The 17,888-nt window shown below is 35.0% G+C and overlaps 1 long non-coding RNA gene across 1 annotated transcript in view; it reads right to left on the reverse strand.

The window, feature by feature from the left end:
• The window catches only part of LOC128663787 (uncharacterized), a 174,195-nt gene that overhangs the window by 72,889 nt on the left and 83,418 nt on the right, over positions 1-17,888 (reverse strand). The window lies entirely within an intron of this gene.

The following is a 17,888-nucleotide window of genomic DNA, read 5'->3' on the forward strand; positions in this document are numbered from 1 at the left end:
GTAAATTCCAATAGTCACTGGTTGTATTTTAAAAGCAGAGAGAACAGTTTAGCAGCAGATTGACAATGGTAAAGTCTTATCTGCTGCAATGTCCCTTTTAATCTATAAACTGAAGAGAAGTTAAAGACTTAAAGGGACATAAATGCTAAATCACTTGAAACTGATGCAGTATAACTGTAAAAAGCTGACAGGAAAATATCACCTGAGCATCTCTATGTAAAAAAGGAAGATATTTTACCTCACAATCTCCTCAGCTCAGCAGAGTTAGTTCTGTGTAAAAAGTTATACTCAGCTGCAGGTAAAAAAATTAAAAGAAATGAACAGCAGCCATTCAGCATCAGCAGTGCTGAGGTCATGAACTCTTACTGTGATCTCATGAGATTTGACTTAACTCTCATGAGATTTCATAGTAAGCTTCCTTTACCTGATTGGTGAAATAATATGAGAGTGCACGATGCTAGTCCCTTCAGATGTCCCAGGACAAACACACTAAAATGCTGCTTAGAAGTCCTCCTACAATGGGAGGTGGCTACTGAGGAACTTTTGAGGTAAAATATCTTTCTTTTTTACATAGAGATGTTCAGGTGATATTTTCTAATCAGCTTTTTACAGCTATGCTGCATCACTTTCAAGTGTTTAAACATTTGGGTATTATGGCCCTTTAAAGGGATATGAAACCCAACATTTTCTTTCATGATTCAAATAGCCTATACATTTTTAAACAACTTTTTTCAATGTACTTATCAAATTGGCTTTAATCTCTAGGTATTTGAAGATGTAGCAATGCACTGCTGGGTGCTTTCTGAACATAGTGGGCAAAGAATACAGATATTAGAGAATGAAGCAGATTAGATAATAAGCAAATTGGAAAGTTGTTTAAAGGGAAGTGTGTATGTGCGTAGGGGTAACACTAAGGGATAAAAGTATTCCCCCTACGTAAGCTCGGAGAGTGCCTTCCTTTTGATGTATCACACACATCTGATGTGCACCCCAGTAAGATACAGTTACTGTGCTAGGCCTGGCTGGGATATATATATATTTCAGATAGAACATGCAATTTTAATCTACTTTCTAATTTACTTTTTTACTATCAAATATTCTTTGTTCTTGTATCTTGTTTGAAAAGCAGTGACAAGATCAGGAGTTATAATGATACAGATCATTATCTGTATCTGATTGGTTCTGCTTCCTGTCGCACACGGACCAATCAGATAATGTAAAAATGGCCGAGGGCAGATACACTCCAGAGCGCTCTGTTCTAATCAGAGCCTTGGGTGCTGCAACCGCCTCTGGGAACCTAACCATGGGTCCCATCCCCAAGTAAATTGGAAACTTTAATTTTAACATTTAGTTTTGTCTTTACTGTTTCAACAGTTTCTCTAAATATTATATTGTAACCTATAAAGGCTTTTTTGTCAAATGTGCAAAATGATAGAGTATTCAACCAATGAGGACAAATCACCCATACCACAGAAAGCCACCGATATGTAGTTGCTACATCAGTGACAAATAACTTCTTGGGGAATTTTATTACTTTAGTTGCATTGTAACCACAACTTTTAAAAATAGGAATGTGCTTGGACATATTCTAAAAAACAAACAAACAATTTTTACTGTTTGCTCACTGTCACTGTTCCCAGCCCAATAAGTAGAGAGAATACAAAATAAGTTGTAAAAAACCCCATATATACCTCTTATTTATATACATTAAAATACATAGCACATTTATCTTATTTCACTTTTTGGTAAACCGTTATAAGAGTTCTGATATTTCCCCTGGAAAGAGCTTGAAGTGACTGCCATATTCTTTTGTTAATTTCAGTGATGATTGCTCTGTGCCATTGATCAGTGGCCTTCCCTTATAATTATGGAATCTAGACTAGTGAGGGATCTAAACGAATCTGTGATAGTGCATACAAAACACAGAAGGGCGCCTCCTAGTGTGATATAGTACAGACAGTGTGCATATATACAATATCAATAGACCGGTACTCACAAGTGTGGCAGCACTCACACGTGCTTAGTAACACCTACTGGGATCTCTGTGTCCCAGCTCACTGCTCTTGGGCTCCCACACACCTCCGTCTGGGGCGTTGTCTCCAACCGCAAAGAACTGGCTCTCAGTCAAGTGAAATGTATAAAATCTCTTTAATAAAAAACAGTGTACAGAAGTTACCACTATGTATTAAAATCATGCAACTCTCAGCTGGTTTCTTCAGGCATCTACAACCTGAGTGAGGGATCTAGTGGTATTGCATGGCATAACACAATGAAAATCATATACAATGGCATTCAAAACATTCACAAGTTTGTTTCTGGCTTTATAAGTCTGAATGCAGACAAACTTCAATTGAAATAAAATCCCATACTGAGAACCAATAATTATTTAGGTCAGTGTAGATAAGTAGGATAGACGGCAAACTCTCACCTGCTGCATTTCTCAAAAATCAGTTGACAGATTAAATACATTTTTTTCTGAATAGTATTAGACAGTATGGTGTGTATTCAAGTGCTCTTGAACATATTTTGATTTCTGAATTCTTTTTTAATAAGTGCTTTTCTAAGTGCATTTAGAAATGTCTAAAAACAGTAGCTACTGCTTAAAGTGATAGGAAACCCCAACATTTTCTTTCATGACTCAGATAGAACATACAATTTTAATAAACTTTCCATTTTACTTTTCTTATGAAAATTTCCTTCCTTCTCTTGTTATCCTTTGCTAAAGGAACACTGTCAGCTAGCTGAACACATCAAGTTAGCCAATCACAAGGGGCAAATGTGTGCAGGTACCAACCAATCAGCATCTAGCACCCACTAGTGTAGGATATGTATGTATTGTTTTTCAACAAGTGATACTAAGAGAACAGTGCTCATTTGAAAAATGAAGTGAATTAATAATTGTTTTAAAATTACCTGCTCTATCTAAACCATGCATGTTTAATTTTGACTTTCCTATCCCTTTAACACAAAATTGAATACCATGTGCTATCAAGGTTCTGCGTCCAACTCTTTTTCAACACTTTTTGGGCTAGATTAATCAAGCCCTTTTCTCTACTTTGACCGCAGGTTCGCAAGCAGGTCTCAATTTATCAAGCCCTTCCCAGTCCTGGTCTCCACGTTTTAAAGGAATAGTCTAATCAAAATTAAACTTTCATGATTCAGATAGAGCATGCAATTTTAAAAAACTTTCTAATTTAATCCTATTATCAATATTTCTTTGTTCTCATGAAAGTTTAATTTGGAATAGACTTTTCCTTTAAAGGGACACTGAACCCAATTTTTTTCTATTGTGATTCAGATGGAGCATGCAATTTTAAGCAACTTTCTAATTTACCCCTATTATCAAATTATTTTCATTCTCTTGGTATCTTTATTTGAAATGCAAGAATGTAAGCTTAGATGCCGGCCCATTTTTGGTGAACACACTGTGTTGTTCTTGCTGATTGGTGGGTAAATTCACCTACCAATAAACAAGTGCTTTCCATGGTGCTGAACCAATAAAATAGCTTAGATGCCTTCTTTTTCAAATAAAGAAAGCAAGAGAATGACGAAAAATTGATAATAGGAGTAAATTAGAAAGTTAATTAAAATTGCATGCTCTATCTGAATCACAGTGTCACTTTAAGTTGGAGAATTTCAATCTCCCCGGTCTATTTCGACCGGGGGGGGGGGGGGGGGTTGACAGCTCCTGTCCGTGCGTGATTGGCTGTGCACGGGCAGGGGATGGGTTGCATGCGAGCACAAAAAAGCTTTTGTGTACAATGGTAAATGAGGGCAGCAGATTGCTGACCACCAGATGTGAAACTATGCGGACAGGTGAATATGTAGGCTCCTATCCGCCAGTGTTTGATAAATCATACTAAAATGCCCCAAAAGACAACAAAAAACAGCAAGAACACCAGGATTTAATTAGAATATTTTTTGCATTATATTTCAGTTAGTGAAAAAAATTATCTTCAAAGGTATTACAGCTCACATAAAGTTACACTCTATAATATTGTTGAAAGTGCCTGTCACCATTAGAATGTCCTTTTAACACATTCTCAAAGTCCTTTTATTATATCTACAGTATGTATGTACAATTCTATAATTAGCTTTATCACTGCAATACATTTATGTAAGAGGGAAGAAAATACATCTAAGGCGATATTTCCCAAACAAGTATTCACATATGAAAATAATTATGTAATAATAAAACTCTCCCTAGATGAGGAAGTTGGTTAACCTGCAAAATCAAAAGGTGTAATTGCAACATCTCTTTAACAATACATAGACAGGAAATGACCTCTGGATTAACTGTTATATATGGATTGACTGTCTCGATTGTAATGACTAACTCTTGTTAAATTCCATTCCTTATGAAATGATTATAGTGAGCTTTTACCATTCTTCAGTAACTACAAATATGGCATTTGTTTTATTGTTGATTTCTTCACGCTTTTAGCCTTGAATGACAACTTTGTATTGATTGTATATTTGTATCTCATCAACATGCATTATTGTAAATTACATTTATTATAAATATGTATCTGGGGAAATCCTTGCAAAGAGAATTTGACTCCAGTATATGGTTAATATTTTACAGAGAAACCCCTGGATATGAGAATCGGTGATGACATTGAAATATTGTATAATGTTGAACATTATCCTATTTAACCTGCAACACTATTATTTTCCGAAATGTATAAATGTATTACTTATATGTGACCAAATGTCATAAAGTTTACTACCACACAATTCCTCCATGGCAATCTTGCTTAGCTGTTCCCCTAGCTTGCTTCCCCCACCGCTGTAGAGTGCTGCGAGGAATGGGATTCCCTTAGTGCGGCAATAAGTAAGATTTCTTTGTGTACCTTACACGCTAACTGTGTGTCTACATTGGAGCACTTTTTTTCTTACTTTATGTGGATATATTATTATGCAATATCCCTACACATTGCTAATTATGTTCTTCCTCTGAAGAGTTTTGTTGGATTGTGACTTGTGCCCCCTCAGCTTTTAAACAAAAATCTGATCAACTACTAATAGCTTCCTCTATTTCAACTGATTATTCTGCAAAGCTCACTAACAATTGAATATAGAACACTCTTCCTCAACTACCAAATGTAGAAATAAGACCATGAAGGACTGTATGTTTAAATCATAATCTAAAAAGAAATCACTGTTCTCTGAACCGCCAGCAACTTCTAATGCTAGACTTGAGGACCCACCTGCTCCTGATACCCCTACTCCATCTGAGGTTTCTACTGAAGACATTACAAAAAATCAAAGTCCATTTTCAGGAGGGATTTAGATCTGCACTGGTTGAACTTAAACAAGATCTTCAAGAAAAAAGAGGTCACACGGCTGAACTTGAAGAGAGGATGGATGATATCTGGGAGGAAATTCCCAATCTCCAAAAGTCTACTCAGGATAACCTAGAAAAAATCCAAAATTACAAATAGAAGACCTTAAAAATAGGTCTAGGAGATCCAACATACATATATGAAATCTACCGGAATCCTATAACAACTTATTGGAGACATTACCGAAACTATGTAATCAAATTCTTCCTACTATTGAGGAACATATGTTTTTGATGTACATAGCACATAGGGCATTAAATAAACCACCTTAGTACATCAACTGCAATTTTACTCACCAATGATGTTAAAAAGATGCAGGAACATGAAACCGATTACTACTGCTATTTCTAAAGCTCAACTGAAGTATTGATGGAATTTCCCACCCTGCTTATAGTTCAGTTTTAATTAGATTAATTAAAGCAGTTCTTCAGTCATGGAAGGACAGTACTTGCTCAAACAATGTCAAATCCCTTTGGAGAATTCAGATCCACCTCCCCTGCAGCACCTTCAAAGAAAGGCACTCTCCAGAAACTGGGCTTCAGTCGAGAAAATTAGGGCTAACAAACTTTTAAGCAAGGACCCTCCATCACAGAATGAGACTTCATATATTCTGTTAAAGTTTGATTACCATTTTGGTCTCTCTCCTCCCTTTTTGTTTCTTTTTCTCTTCTTTCTTCATCATGTTTTGTGAGCCCTTTACTTGAAAATTGCATATTCATACCTCAAATCAACACTCTAGAAGAACCTCATCCCTTGTTTTTTCTTCTGCCCACCTTAATTAAGATTATACCTAATAGTGAAAGGTGGATGCCGGTCATGATCCTTTAAGTCTACAGTTGTTATTTTCTAGGTCCTGCTTGAATCCTGAGGTCCAGTCAAAGGGTATGGATGAGTCCTTATTAATACATAGTTTTACACATGGGGATAAAATGTTTGCTGGTCTTCAGTTTAACATAAAAATAAAAAAAAACAATGATTGCATACTAAAATGTAAACACCCATATAATACTGTTACAGGAAACTCATTCCACTAAAATGAGGACTCCCAAATATTGGGAAAAAAAATTCTAATCCAATTCCATTCTGTTAGTTTACAGAAAAAAATGTGATGTCTCCATTTTAATACATTTCACTCTTGATTTCCAAGACGAGGAAATAATTTTTAATAAAGCTGTTTTTTTTTTATATTCTTGCGCAAGGGAAGCTGATGGGATTTTCAGTGGTTATTGGAAGCATCTACTCCTCAAATGACAACTCAGTCTTCCTCTATAAACTCAGTAAACTGTTACTACTTGGAAAAAGTACTGCCTTAACTTAGAAGGGGATTTTACCCTAACTTTAGACAGACCACTAGACAGCTCATTAGGATATTGTCCTAAAATAATGAAATGGCCCAAAACATTTTTTAGTCGACTTTATGTTGGATCACACCCTCATAGACGGCTGGCGAACATTAAATAGATGTGAGAGATTACACTTTTTTCACCCACTCACAAAACCTATACTCTTATTGACTACATGTTTCTTAGTCAAATTCTGTTACCATTGATTCATAAACAATTAATTATTCCTAGCACTTGGTCAGATCACTCCTAAGTAATAATTACTCTCACCAGGCTTGTTAACCCCCTTAGAGCTACAACATGGTCCGTGAATCCACAATAACTTAAAGGGACACTAAACCCATTTTTTTTTCTTTCATGATTCAGATAGAGTATGCAATATTAAGCAAATTTATAATTTACTCCTATTATAACATTTTATTCATTCTCTTGCTATCTTTATTTCAAAAGCAGGAATGTAAGCTTAAGAGCCAGCCCATCTTTGGTTCAGAACCTGGGTAGGGCTTGCTGATTGGTGGATAAATGTAACCACCAATCAGCAAGTGCTACCCATGTGCTAAACCAAAAATGGGCCTGCTCCTAACCTTACATTTCTGCTTTTTCAAATAAAGATAGCAAGAAAACAAAGAAAAATGTATAATAGGAGTAAATTAGAAATTTTCTTAAAATTGCATGCTGTATCTGAATCATGAAAGACAAAAACAAAGGGGGTTTAGTATCCCGTTAAGAACCCAATCCGTTCTTCTAAAATCTAAGAGCAAATCATTAAATTTTTAGCTGTAAACACTGAAACAACATCCAACCCTCAATATGTTTGGGAAACTCTAAAAGCTTATTTAAGAAGTTACCTTATAGATGAAGCCGTTAAAGGACCAGTCAACACTGTAGATTTGCATAATCAACAAATGCATGATAAGAAGACAATGCAATAGCACATAGTCTGAACTTCAAATGAGTAGTAGATTGTTGTTAAATAAATTGCAAAGTTATGTCTATTTCCACTCCCCCTGTATCATGTGACAGCCATCAACCAATAACAAATGCATATACTGTACGTATATGCTGTGAATTCTTGCACATGCTCAGTAGGAGTTGGTGACTCAAAAAGTATAAATATAAATAGATTGTGCACATTTTGTTAATGGAAGTAAAATGGAAAGTTGTTTAAAATTGCATGCTGTATCTGAATCATGAAGTTTAATTTTGACTTGAGTGTCCCTTTAAGGCCAATAAAGTGAGGGAGGGGGATAGAATAAATTCCCTTAGAATTGAAATTGCTCATTTATTGCATATATACAAATTTAACACTAAAAGTACATTACCTTCGGTTTTAATAACTACAAAGTCTAAGTTAGATTAAAGAGGCTAGCATATCCCTTAAACTAATTGATACACATTATTTCATTTATGCTAATAAACCAGATCAAATGCTGGCAAGAAAAATCAGAGATGTAACTAGATCTATGGTTATATCACAAATTCAAAAGGAAAATAGTTCTATTACTAATCACAAGAAATTGCAGATACATTTGCAACCTATTATCAAACAGTTTATAAACTCCCAGAAAGAATAAATTTGGCTTATTTACTTTCCATAAATACTCAATTCCTCAAAGAATTTAATCTAACACAACTTTGAGCATAAGAAGTTGACTGCTTAAATGCCGCAATCATCCCTGAAGTGGTCCAACTAGCAATTACATTTTTAAACTGTAATAGAATACCTGGACCCGATGGATTTTCAATAACTTTCTACAAATCTTATTCAGATTTCCTTATTTCTCTCTTTGGTCTGCTATTTTAATGCTATAATGAAGGGTGTGGATTTACCTACAGAATTTCCGTGATCCCTAAACCCAGGAAAATAAACAACATTGATCAAATTACCGCCCTATATACTTAATTAATCAAGACATAAAATTCTTCACCAAAATATTGGCAACTTGTAATGGCATGAGGCAATGGTGCCCTCTATCTCCTCTACTTTTTACTCTTTGCATTAAGTCTCTAGCTGCATCAATTAAAAATAATATAGATCTCAGACATTAAGGTTACTGATCATAAAATTGAATTATTTGCAGATGATGTTATCCTTATAATTACAAAACTGATAGGAATCCCAGATATTATTGCTTACTGCAATGCAGCACAGCTAGCTCAAATTTCTCTGTGGAGTAACCCCAATGATAAGATCAGATGGGTCAACTTAGAATCTGATATGATTATGGTCTGATCAATATACAGAATACTTTGGTCTGACAAAGCTTGCAGACCACAATCCTGGAAATCCTTTGTAGCTATCTTTCACTCTATATCTTTATGGAATTCACTGACCCAAAAACTCTTTCTATTATCTAAAAGGCAGGAACCACACCCCATAAATACCTCATCATCTGCATTAGACCCTATCATAAAAACTAAATAGGCAAAGACCTCTATCGAATTGCAGATGTTTTAAGGGATTAGACCCTACTTTAATGTATCCCTACTTTAATTACATATGTTACTATTGAGAAACAATGTCCTTGAAATAACCAAATCTAACATTTTGTGAAAGAACGGCAACAAGAAAAGCATGTTTCTTTTGTTTATTATATGACTTTATAAATCCAATGAAGTTTATATAAAAATAAAAAAAAAAGACGCTAACATCATGTTAGTGGTTCAGGATGCCAGGGAATAGTACACTTTGACACTATGGCTCTATAGTTGCCAAGTTGTTAACAAACTTCTTTACCTATCTTTTATGGTATGTGTAGGTTAGCCAGGTATCCAGTATGCAACCGGACAGACCAATAAACTCTATACAGAAATACTGTCCAGTTTTTTTTAAAGCCTGGTTATTGGCAGCTATATTGTACATGCCTCATACGACTCAAGTATTACCATCATGGCCCTGAAAGAAGCCACACAGCCAATAAATAAAAAAAATAATCAAAAGTTTTGAACCATTGACATAGTGAAATTTATCAACAACCTCCTTCAAATAATCCTTATTTGTGGTTATAATCTGCGTTGGTTCTAGCCCATACATTTTTGAGATGCCAAAAGATGACTTTAAAGTTAAATGCATTAAATGTTTGCAGGGTGTACATGTGGGGAAGTCCTCCTCTAGGACCTATGGCTATCTGCAGTGGTGTTTCAAGCATACAATAAAAGAGAGGGGCAATGAGAAATGCTGTCAAAAAATGTAGCCCAAAACTAGCCAAAAATGTATTTATCATATTATAGGTAATAAGCCACCGCAAAAACTGAACTAATTTATATCAAATTTGAATTATTAACAAAGTCTTGTTCTGCATGCAGATAAATCAATTAAATAAGTTGGCACTTTGCACCATATCATTGGTAAAGGTAAACATAACTATGTCACTCACAGTCAGAGTGCCAACCCTGACCAACAGCTATTATTGTGGCATAATTCAATTACTAATAAGCATCATGTGAATGAAGTTAGACGCAAATACCTTACAGGCTGTACCTGTTGCATCAGCTACTGTTGTGCAATAACTGCCATCAGCCACTTGACTCCAGCCACAGCACCAAACCCAGCCCAGTTGACAGATATCACATCAACTTTTTAAAACTTTCCGCTGCACATCAAAAATTAGCCCACCTTGCAGCACTGGCAATGAGTGTAATTGCACCTGGTCAGTGTAGGGGGGGGGGGGGGGGAGGCGCAACAGCACAAATGGAGCAGGTCACAGTTAGTGTATGAGCAAAGTTGGGATGTTTGGGGGTGTTACTGTGTAGTTAGTAGAGTGACTGGGTCATCATTGGTGTGGCCTCAGAAAAACAGGAGTGCAATCTGAAAGGTTGTTGTGTATTAAATCTCCCGTGCACATCCATAAAGCTTCCAAAGGCTTTCTTTCTCCTTTATCTGTATAGAGCACCAAGCATATAATACAGTAAAGTAAAATAGTAAAATTAACACTTTATTGAACATATATGCATGACAAACTTACTAAAATTTGGATATTAAAGGGAGTGGATATATTGCAACAACTTCCATGTGCCATATATTCCCAAAACTAATTAAAAACATATAGGCCGGGGTACCAGAGAGTGTGATCAATACCAATTATTTAAATATTATCATAGATATAAAAAACAAGTTAAATCCTTTTGGGAGGTTTTAAATCTAGAGAATTATGTTAAAAACAAATTAATCCCTAGGGGATTACGTATTCAATTGGCACCATCTTTTCACATTAGTGAGGAAATTTTTATTCTTAACTGGCTAGAGATTTTAACTCAATGCTCTTTATATTTGATGCAATTAACACTTGAATATGAGAGAATACAATATGAAGAGCTGACAAAGTTCGTTAATGAAGCTAAGACACAGACTAATACATTTATCACACATAAGGATTTTGACACTTTGGATCAGAAATTGAATTTTCATATACATACATTAAAGTAAGACGTGAAGTGAAACTAAACATAGAATATTACACAGAGACTGGTCTGACCATCAGAAATTGAATATATAATAAAAAAAAACCCTAGACAAATTCAAGATAAGAAGGAAAAAATACACAGATCAGATAAATCCTCATCAGAGTCAGAAACATCAGATGAGGAAAATGTACTAGCAATACTAGCAAATAGTGGAATACTTACTAATGAACCTTCAATTACCAGGATTTTTTTTAAACAAGGATCTATTTAAGCCAAAGAGAACAATGCGAACAAGACAACAGAACAGGGGCAAAAAACAAACAAAGCAGAAATAGTAGTGGGTGGTTTACAGGTTTATTTATCAACTTATACAATTTATCAGGTATTGAATTAAGAAAATAACATCCTACACTGTTATCTAAGGGCTTATCATTCATACTCACACCAAAATTTGATACATTTTCATAGATCAAAGATACCCATCTATTTGCAAAAAAGCTAGCACTACATAAATACCATAAGACTATAAAGATAAACCAACTAAATTATATGGGGATTCAGGAGCAAGACCACCAGATGGTCAATGTATTATTCAACTTAATGAATGACAATGAGAATCCCTCAGACGAACAACTAAAAAGTGTTGTAAAAGATAAAAGTACATTCATGCCCACTATTTCTCAATACTCTACAATAGATAAATGTGTGTCATTAGTAACCACTGAACTGGAGTCATTAAACTGTAGAAGTGAAATTAAAATGAAAAAGAACTTAAATTATTAAGAAAGAAATTACAAAATAATTCAGACATAACCATTAAAAATGCTGACAAGGGAGGTAACATAGTTATCATGGATAGCAAAAAATATCTGAATATATGTATGAACACTAGACAATAAAGATAACTATGCAACTATACTATTTGATCCTACTGAAACATTTACTAAGGAATTGAGATACCTTTTAGATAGAGGATACAGTGACAGACTGATTACAAAAGATGAATTTAACTTTATGTGTAACATGTCAGCAAGTGTAGCAACATTCTGTAGACTACCTAAAATACATACTGTAAAGATAAAAAAAAAACTTCAGGTTGACCTACAGTAAAGTGTCTGGTAATGGATGTCTTATTGAAAAAGTGAGTATATTCATTGATAAGAAATTGAGGGAGTTTGTTCAATTGCTTACTTTATTTATACAGGATGGCAAAGATGTTCTAAACTGCTTGGAAAATGTGAGCGTGGAGAGTGATACACTATTGGCTACCATTCATGTAGAAACTTTATACTCCAATACTGAACATCACTTGGGGACAGTCAAGTCCAAAATAAACTTTCGTGATTCAAATAGGGCATGTGATTTTAAACAACTTTCCAATTTACTTTTATCACCAGTTTTGCTTTGTACTCTTGGTATTCTTAGTTGAAAGCTAACCCTAGGTAGGCTCATATGCTAATTTCTTAGACCTTGAAGGCTGCCTCTTATCTAAATGCATTTTTACAGTTTTTCACCACTAGAGGGCATTAGTTCATGATTGTCATATAGATAAAATTGAGCTCATGCACGTGAAGTTACCTAGGAGACAGCACTGATTGGCTAAAATGCAAGTCTGTCAAAATAACTGAAATAAGGGGGCAGTTTGCAGAGGCTTAGATTAAAAGTAATTACAGAGGTAAAATGTGTATTATTATAACTGTGTTGGTCATGCACACCTGGGGAATGGGTAATAAAGGGATTATCTATCTTTTTAAACAACAAAAATTCTGGTGTTGACTATCCCTTTAAGGGCATTAGGTATTTTTTTTACAAACTGTAAACCAAAGAGGGAGTATACACAATGATTTTATTGTTAAACTCCTATATTTTGTGTTGATACACAACTACTTTCTAATCAACAATAAAATGTATCTACAGAAAAGAGGTACATCTATGGGTACATACTGTGCCCCAAAATATGCAAACCTCTTTTTTGGATGGATTGAAGAAATCAGCATCCTAAATGAAGAAGAGAATTCATATATGAAATATATGGATTTGTATATTCGCTACAATGATGATGTGCTAATACTATGGTCTGGTACAAAAAACGACTTTGATCAATTTATGGATTGGTTAAATAATAATAAATTTGGTATGAAATAAACACATACAATTGATGAGAGAGCAATCTCAGTCCTGGATATATTGATCCAGAAAGAAGAAGATGGATCTCTAAATTCTGTGCTATATAAGAAAACTACATCTACTAATAGTCTCTTGAAATCGGAAAGTTTCCATCCAAAAAGCCAGAAATTGGGAATACCAATGGGACAGTACTTAAGAGCAAAGATAAACTGTAATACAGACAAAGACTTTGAAGATGAAGCACACAAATTAAGAAAGAGATTTAAAGAGAGAAGTTGTCCAAACAAATGACTCAAAAAAGCAAATCAGAGAGCTAAATAAACTGATAGGAATTCATTACTGAGGAATAATAAGACCACTACAAAGAATAACACATCTTTGAATAATTCTACCAGAATCATAGGCACATTGATAAGAAAAATTACAAAGTTCGCAATATTTTTAGAAACATTGGCATGTACTTCTGGTTCTGGATGATCCAGATCTAAAAGAGATGATTACAGAAAGCCCCATGATTACTAATAGAAGATCACAAAACTTAAAGCACATTCTCACTAATAGCCATTTTTCAAGACCACAAACAAAAACATGGCTGAATTACACAAAAGGTTTCTTTAACTGTGGGCAAAAAAATACTTTACACACCCAATGACTGGGAATAAATATGAAATCAAGTATTTTCTTAATTGTAGATCTAAGATGGTGATTTATGTAGCCACTTGTGGCTGTCCATTAATCTATGTAGGTAAAACAAAAAAGAGAACTACGTGTCAGAGTATTAGAACATCTAAGTGACATCAAATGTTGTCATCCAGTTCCAATTGCAAAACACATTAATGAAAAACATTCAGAGAATAAATATGATATTCTTTTTTTGCAATTGAACAGATAAAACACATAGGGCAAGATTAAAAATTACGAGGCAAATCTGTTTTTCGCAGTTTTGAAAAAACAGTGTGCGTTATGGTTTTTTCGCAACTGGGGTTGCAAAATAACTTATTTTGTGCGCATTAACCCGCATAATCCAAAAAGCCAAATTGTGTGCGCATTCACGTTATCCCCCATAGAAGTCAATGGAGAAGACAAATAGAACCCCCCCACTAAAACCCTAATCTGTTGCACAAAGATCATGACATATTCTCCTCGAAAAGTGTACATGAAAATGTGAATATTTCATTTTGCGAGAATGTTTTCTTAGCGGAATATGTTCTATTTAATTGTACATAAATATTTCTCTATATATGTGATGATTTTTGGACAGATATATCTATTTATATCGAGATATGTATATGATTGTATATATGTCTAGATATCTTGAGATCTATATGCGACTATCTCTTTGAAAATCCCTCTGAGATATTGTTTAATGTGCATGAGATTGTAATGTAAAAACGTTTCATTATCCCCATAGTTAAACATATGTCTATACATATAAATGCATGTTTCTTTATGTATGTGTATGTATGTCAATGTAAAATCCCTGCGTCTGCTTTTTTTTCTCTAATACCCGCAATCTCCTATCTTTGAGCACTTATTACTTTTGTGTGCAATTTTTTTTTTAATAATTTTTATTAGACAGTGTTAATATCAGTGTAACTGTACTTTGTAATGTATTTTGGAAGTGTTTCATGAAACTTTTATGTCGCGGAAAACTGTTAACTACAGCTCTTCGAGCGCGGAAAGGATTATTGCATAAAAGGCAATTGTGATTTTTCAAGACTTGTAAAATCTGTGTAATGGAAATTGTTTGCGAAAAGACCATATCACACGTGGAAAACCCATACTATTTGTAATCTTGCCTAAAGAAAGGAAAAGAAACATCAGTAAAATGTTACATCAAAAGGAATGTAGATGGGTATATGAATTCCAGTCAGTTTCTCCTAAAGGACTGAATGAGGCCATTTCATTCAAATGTTTCCTTTAAGAATCATAATGGATTATTTGATTCTATCCTGTAACACTTCTGTTTGAGGCTATTATAGGTGAGAGTTAATGTTTAATAATGTTTGAAAATGATAAAATTACATAAATACATAAGCATTGTCTATAACTTTAGGCTATGCAATCACTAACAAATAATATAGATACATATAGATATTAGTCGGCACGAAAAAGTGTGAATATGCACTGGGTCAGTTGTAGGAATAATAAGTGTGAAGAATTAAAATACCATTTAGGTTATGAAATATTGAATTAGGAAATTATGAACAATCACACAGATTCCTCTAAATGAATATATGTACCTATAATTTTGAAATTGAATCAATGTGAACTCATGTTAATATTTGTATAAATTGTATTGTAATTAACCTATAAGATCACGGACCATCAATATTGAAATCAAGAGTGAACATTTAAACCGTTATTAGTGCAGCAAATATCTCTATAACCTGTATTGTAATTTATTAAATATGACAAACGACTATCTGTACTGATAAAGAAGACCATTGTGGTCGTGGGTAATATTCTTATAAACTGTACTGTAATTTGATATAAATCCAACTAATAATTTTTTACAATGATATTAAAAGTAGATATTCAGAAAAAAGCCTCTTAAGCAAACATGATCACCGTTTCAGTGGTTGACACTGCCACAAACTCCACTGTAGTTACTATGAAAACCAATGTAAATAAATATTGAGAAGTGTGGCCAGGCCGGCCCTATTCCCTGACGATGTCACATACAGAGTGACAAAACGCGTTGGTGGGTGGGGCCAGAGGGTGGCAGAATCGGGGTGTTGGTTCACTTAATATTGGATACAATCTTACTATTATCCTATATTTGCTGAACTATACGCTATATAGAAACAAATTGTGTACACTGCAGACATTGGATGAGCCTTAGAAACGTCTGTTCAGATGTTAAGGTATATGCCTCTGATAAGAAAAGTAACAAATGTAATTGTATAACCTCTAACAATAGGACACAATATGTATATTATAGTATGAGTTGTATGTGAAAGTGTGAATCTTCAGTGAATGTATATATATGAATAGGGAAGTCAGAAATCGGCTGGCTGGGTAACCACCACGAAGCTTACAGGCAGAAGGACACCTTTGAGCGCACAGGAGAACCTGATGCATGAATGTATGGTTAATTGTTCTCAAATTCTTATTATCTAAGGTAATATTGATATAATTGATATCGATCACACTCTCTGGTACGCCGGCCTATATCTTTTTAATTGGTGTTGGGAATATATGACACATGGAAATTATTGCAATATACCCACTCCCTTTAATATCCCAAATTTAGTAACTTTTGGCTAGATTACAAGTTTTGCGTTATGAGCGGCTCGGTACTAACTTGCAAGTTATTTTCACCGCTCACCTCCCTATAGCGCTGCTATTACAGGTTTGCAAAAACCCGGCGTCAGCCGGCAATATAGCAGCGTTGAGCTCCATTGAGCTCCATAACGCACTCAAAATACCAGTGCAGCTTTGAGCTGGTTTTACATGCACGATTTCCCCATAGACATCAATGGGGACAGCTGGCTAAAAAAAAGCCTAACACCTGCAATAAAGGAGCGTAAAGCTCCGTAACGCAACCCAATTGATTCCTATGGAAAAAAAAAATTATGTTTACACCTAACATCCTAACATAAACCCCAAGTCTAAACACCCCTAATCTGCCGCCTTGACATCGCCGATACCTACATTATATTATTAACCCCTAATCTGACACCCCCGACATCGCCGACACCTACCTACACTTATTAGATCCGTAACTACCAAGCCTTGTACACTGTCTAGTGCTCCACTTGTATTTGTCTGAATAAAACCACTTGGATAGTTCCTGATGGTCCTCGTCTTTTGTTGTTCCTTGGATTTATGGCAGAGCTTGCCTTGAGGACCGGAACATTCACCTTCTTGGTACTTTTTGGGCTGCTAGCGTATTCTCTGCACTGAGTACAACCCCTCTCAACATCGTGAGCATCACCGATGACCAGGCCGCCTCTGTCCCTACGTCATCATTAAGGAGCAGCTAGACACGGCATCACCCGCGCACTCTATTCAGCAGTTTACCTGACGGCTAACAGCGACTCATCCAGCTGTTTCACTACATGTGAAAACTCGCAGACCACAGAATTATTACTGTCTGCTTGAATCCTCCCCGGCATCTTCCGACCAATTCAGGACAAAGAGAGGTATGTGCCTACTTGGAACTTCCGAACTGTTACTTTGCAGGGGGTTGTACCGATAAACTGTTTTATCATTAATTTTGTCACTGTGACCGACATTGACTCAATTTCTCTGTGCAGATAACATTACTCATATGGTATTTACCTTTAACACTGCTGCAGCCATACACTTATACAGGATAGGTCTGAGCATTTCCTTTTCTCTTACACTTATTAACCCGTAATCTACTGCCCCCAATGTCGTCGCTACCTACCTACACTTATTAGCCCCTAATCTGCCACCCCCAACGTCGCCGCCACTATACTAAAGTTATTAACCCCTAAACCTAACCCTGTCTAACCCTAACACCCACTAACTTGAACATAATTAAAATAAATCTAAATAAAAATTACAATTAATACCTAAATAATTCCTATTTAAAACTAAATAAATACTGACCTATAAAATAAACCCTAAGATAGCTACAATATAACTAATAGTTACATTGTATCTATCTTAGGTCTTATTTTTATTTCACAGGCAAGTT

Source organism: Bombina bombina, chromosome 6 (assembly GCF_027579735.1).
Source record: "Bombina bombina isolate aBomBom1 chromosome 6, aBomBom1.pri, whole genome shotgun sequence".
Classification (NCBI taxonomy): Eukaryota; Metazoa; Chordata; class Amphibia; order Anura; family Bombinatoridae; genus Bombina; species Bombina bombina.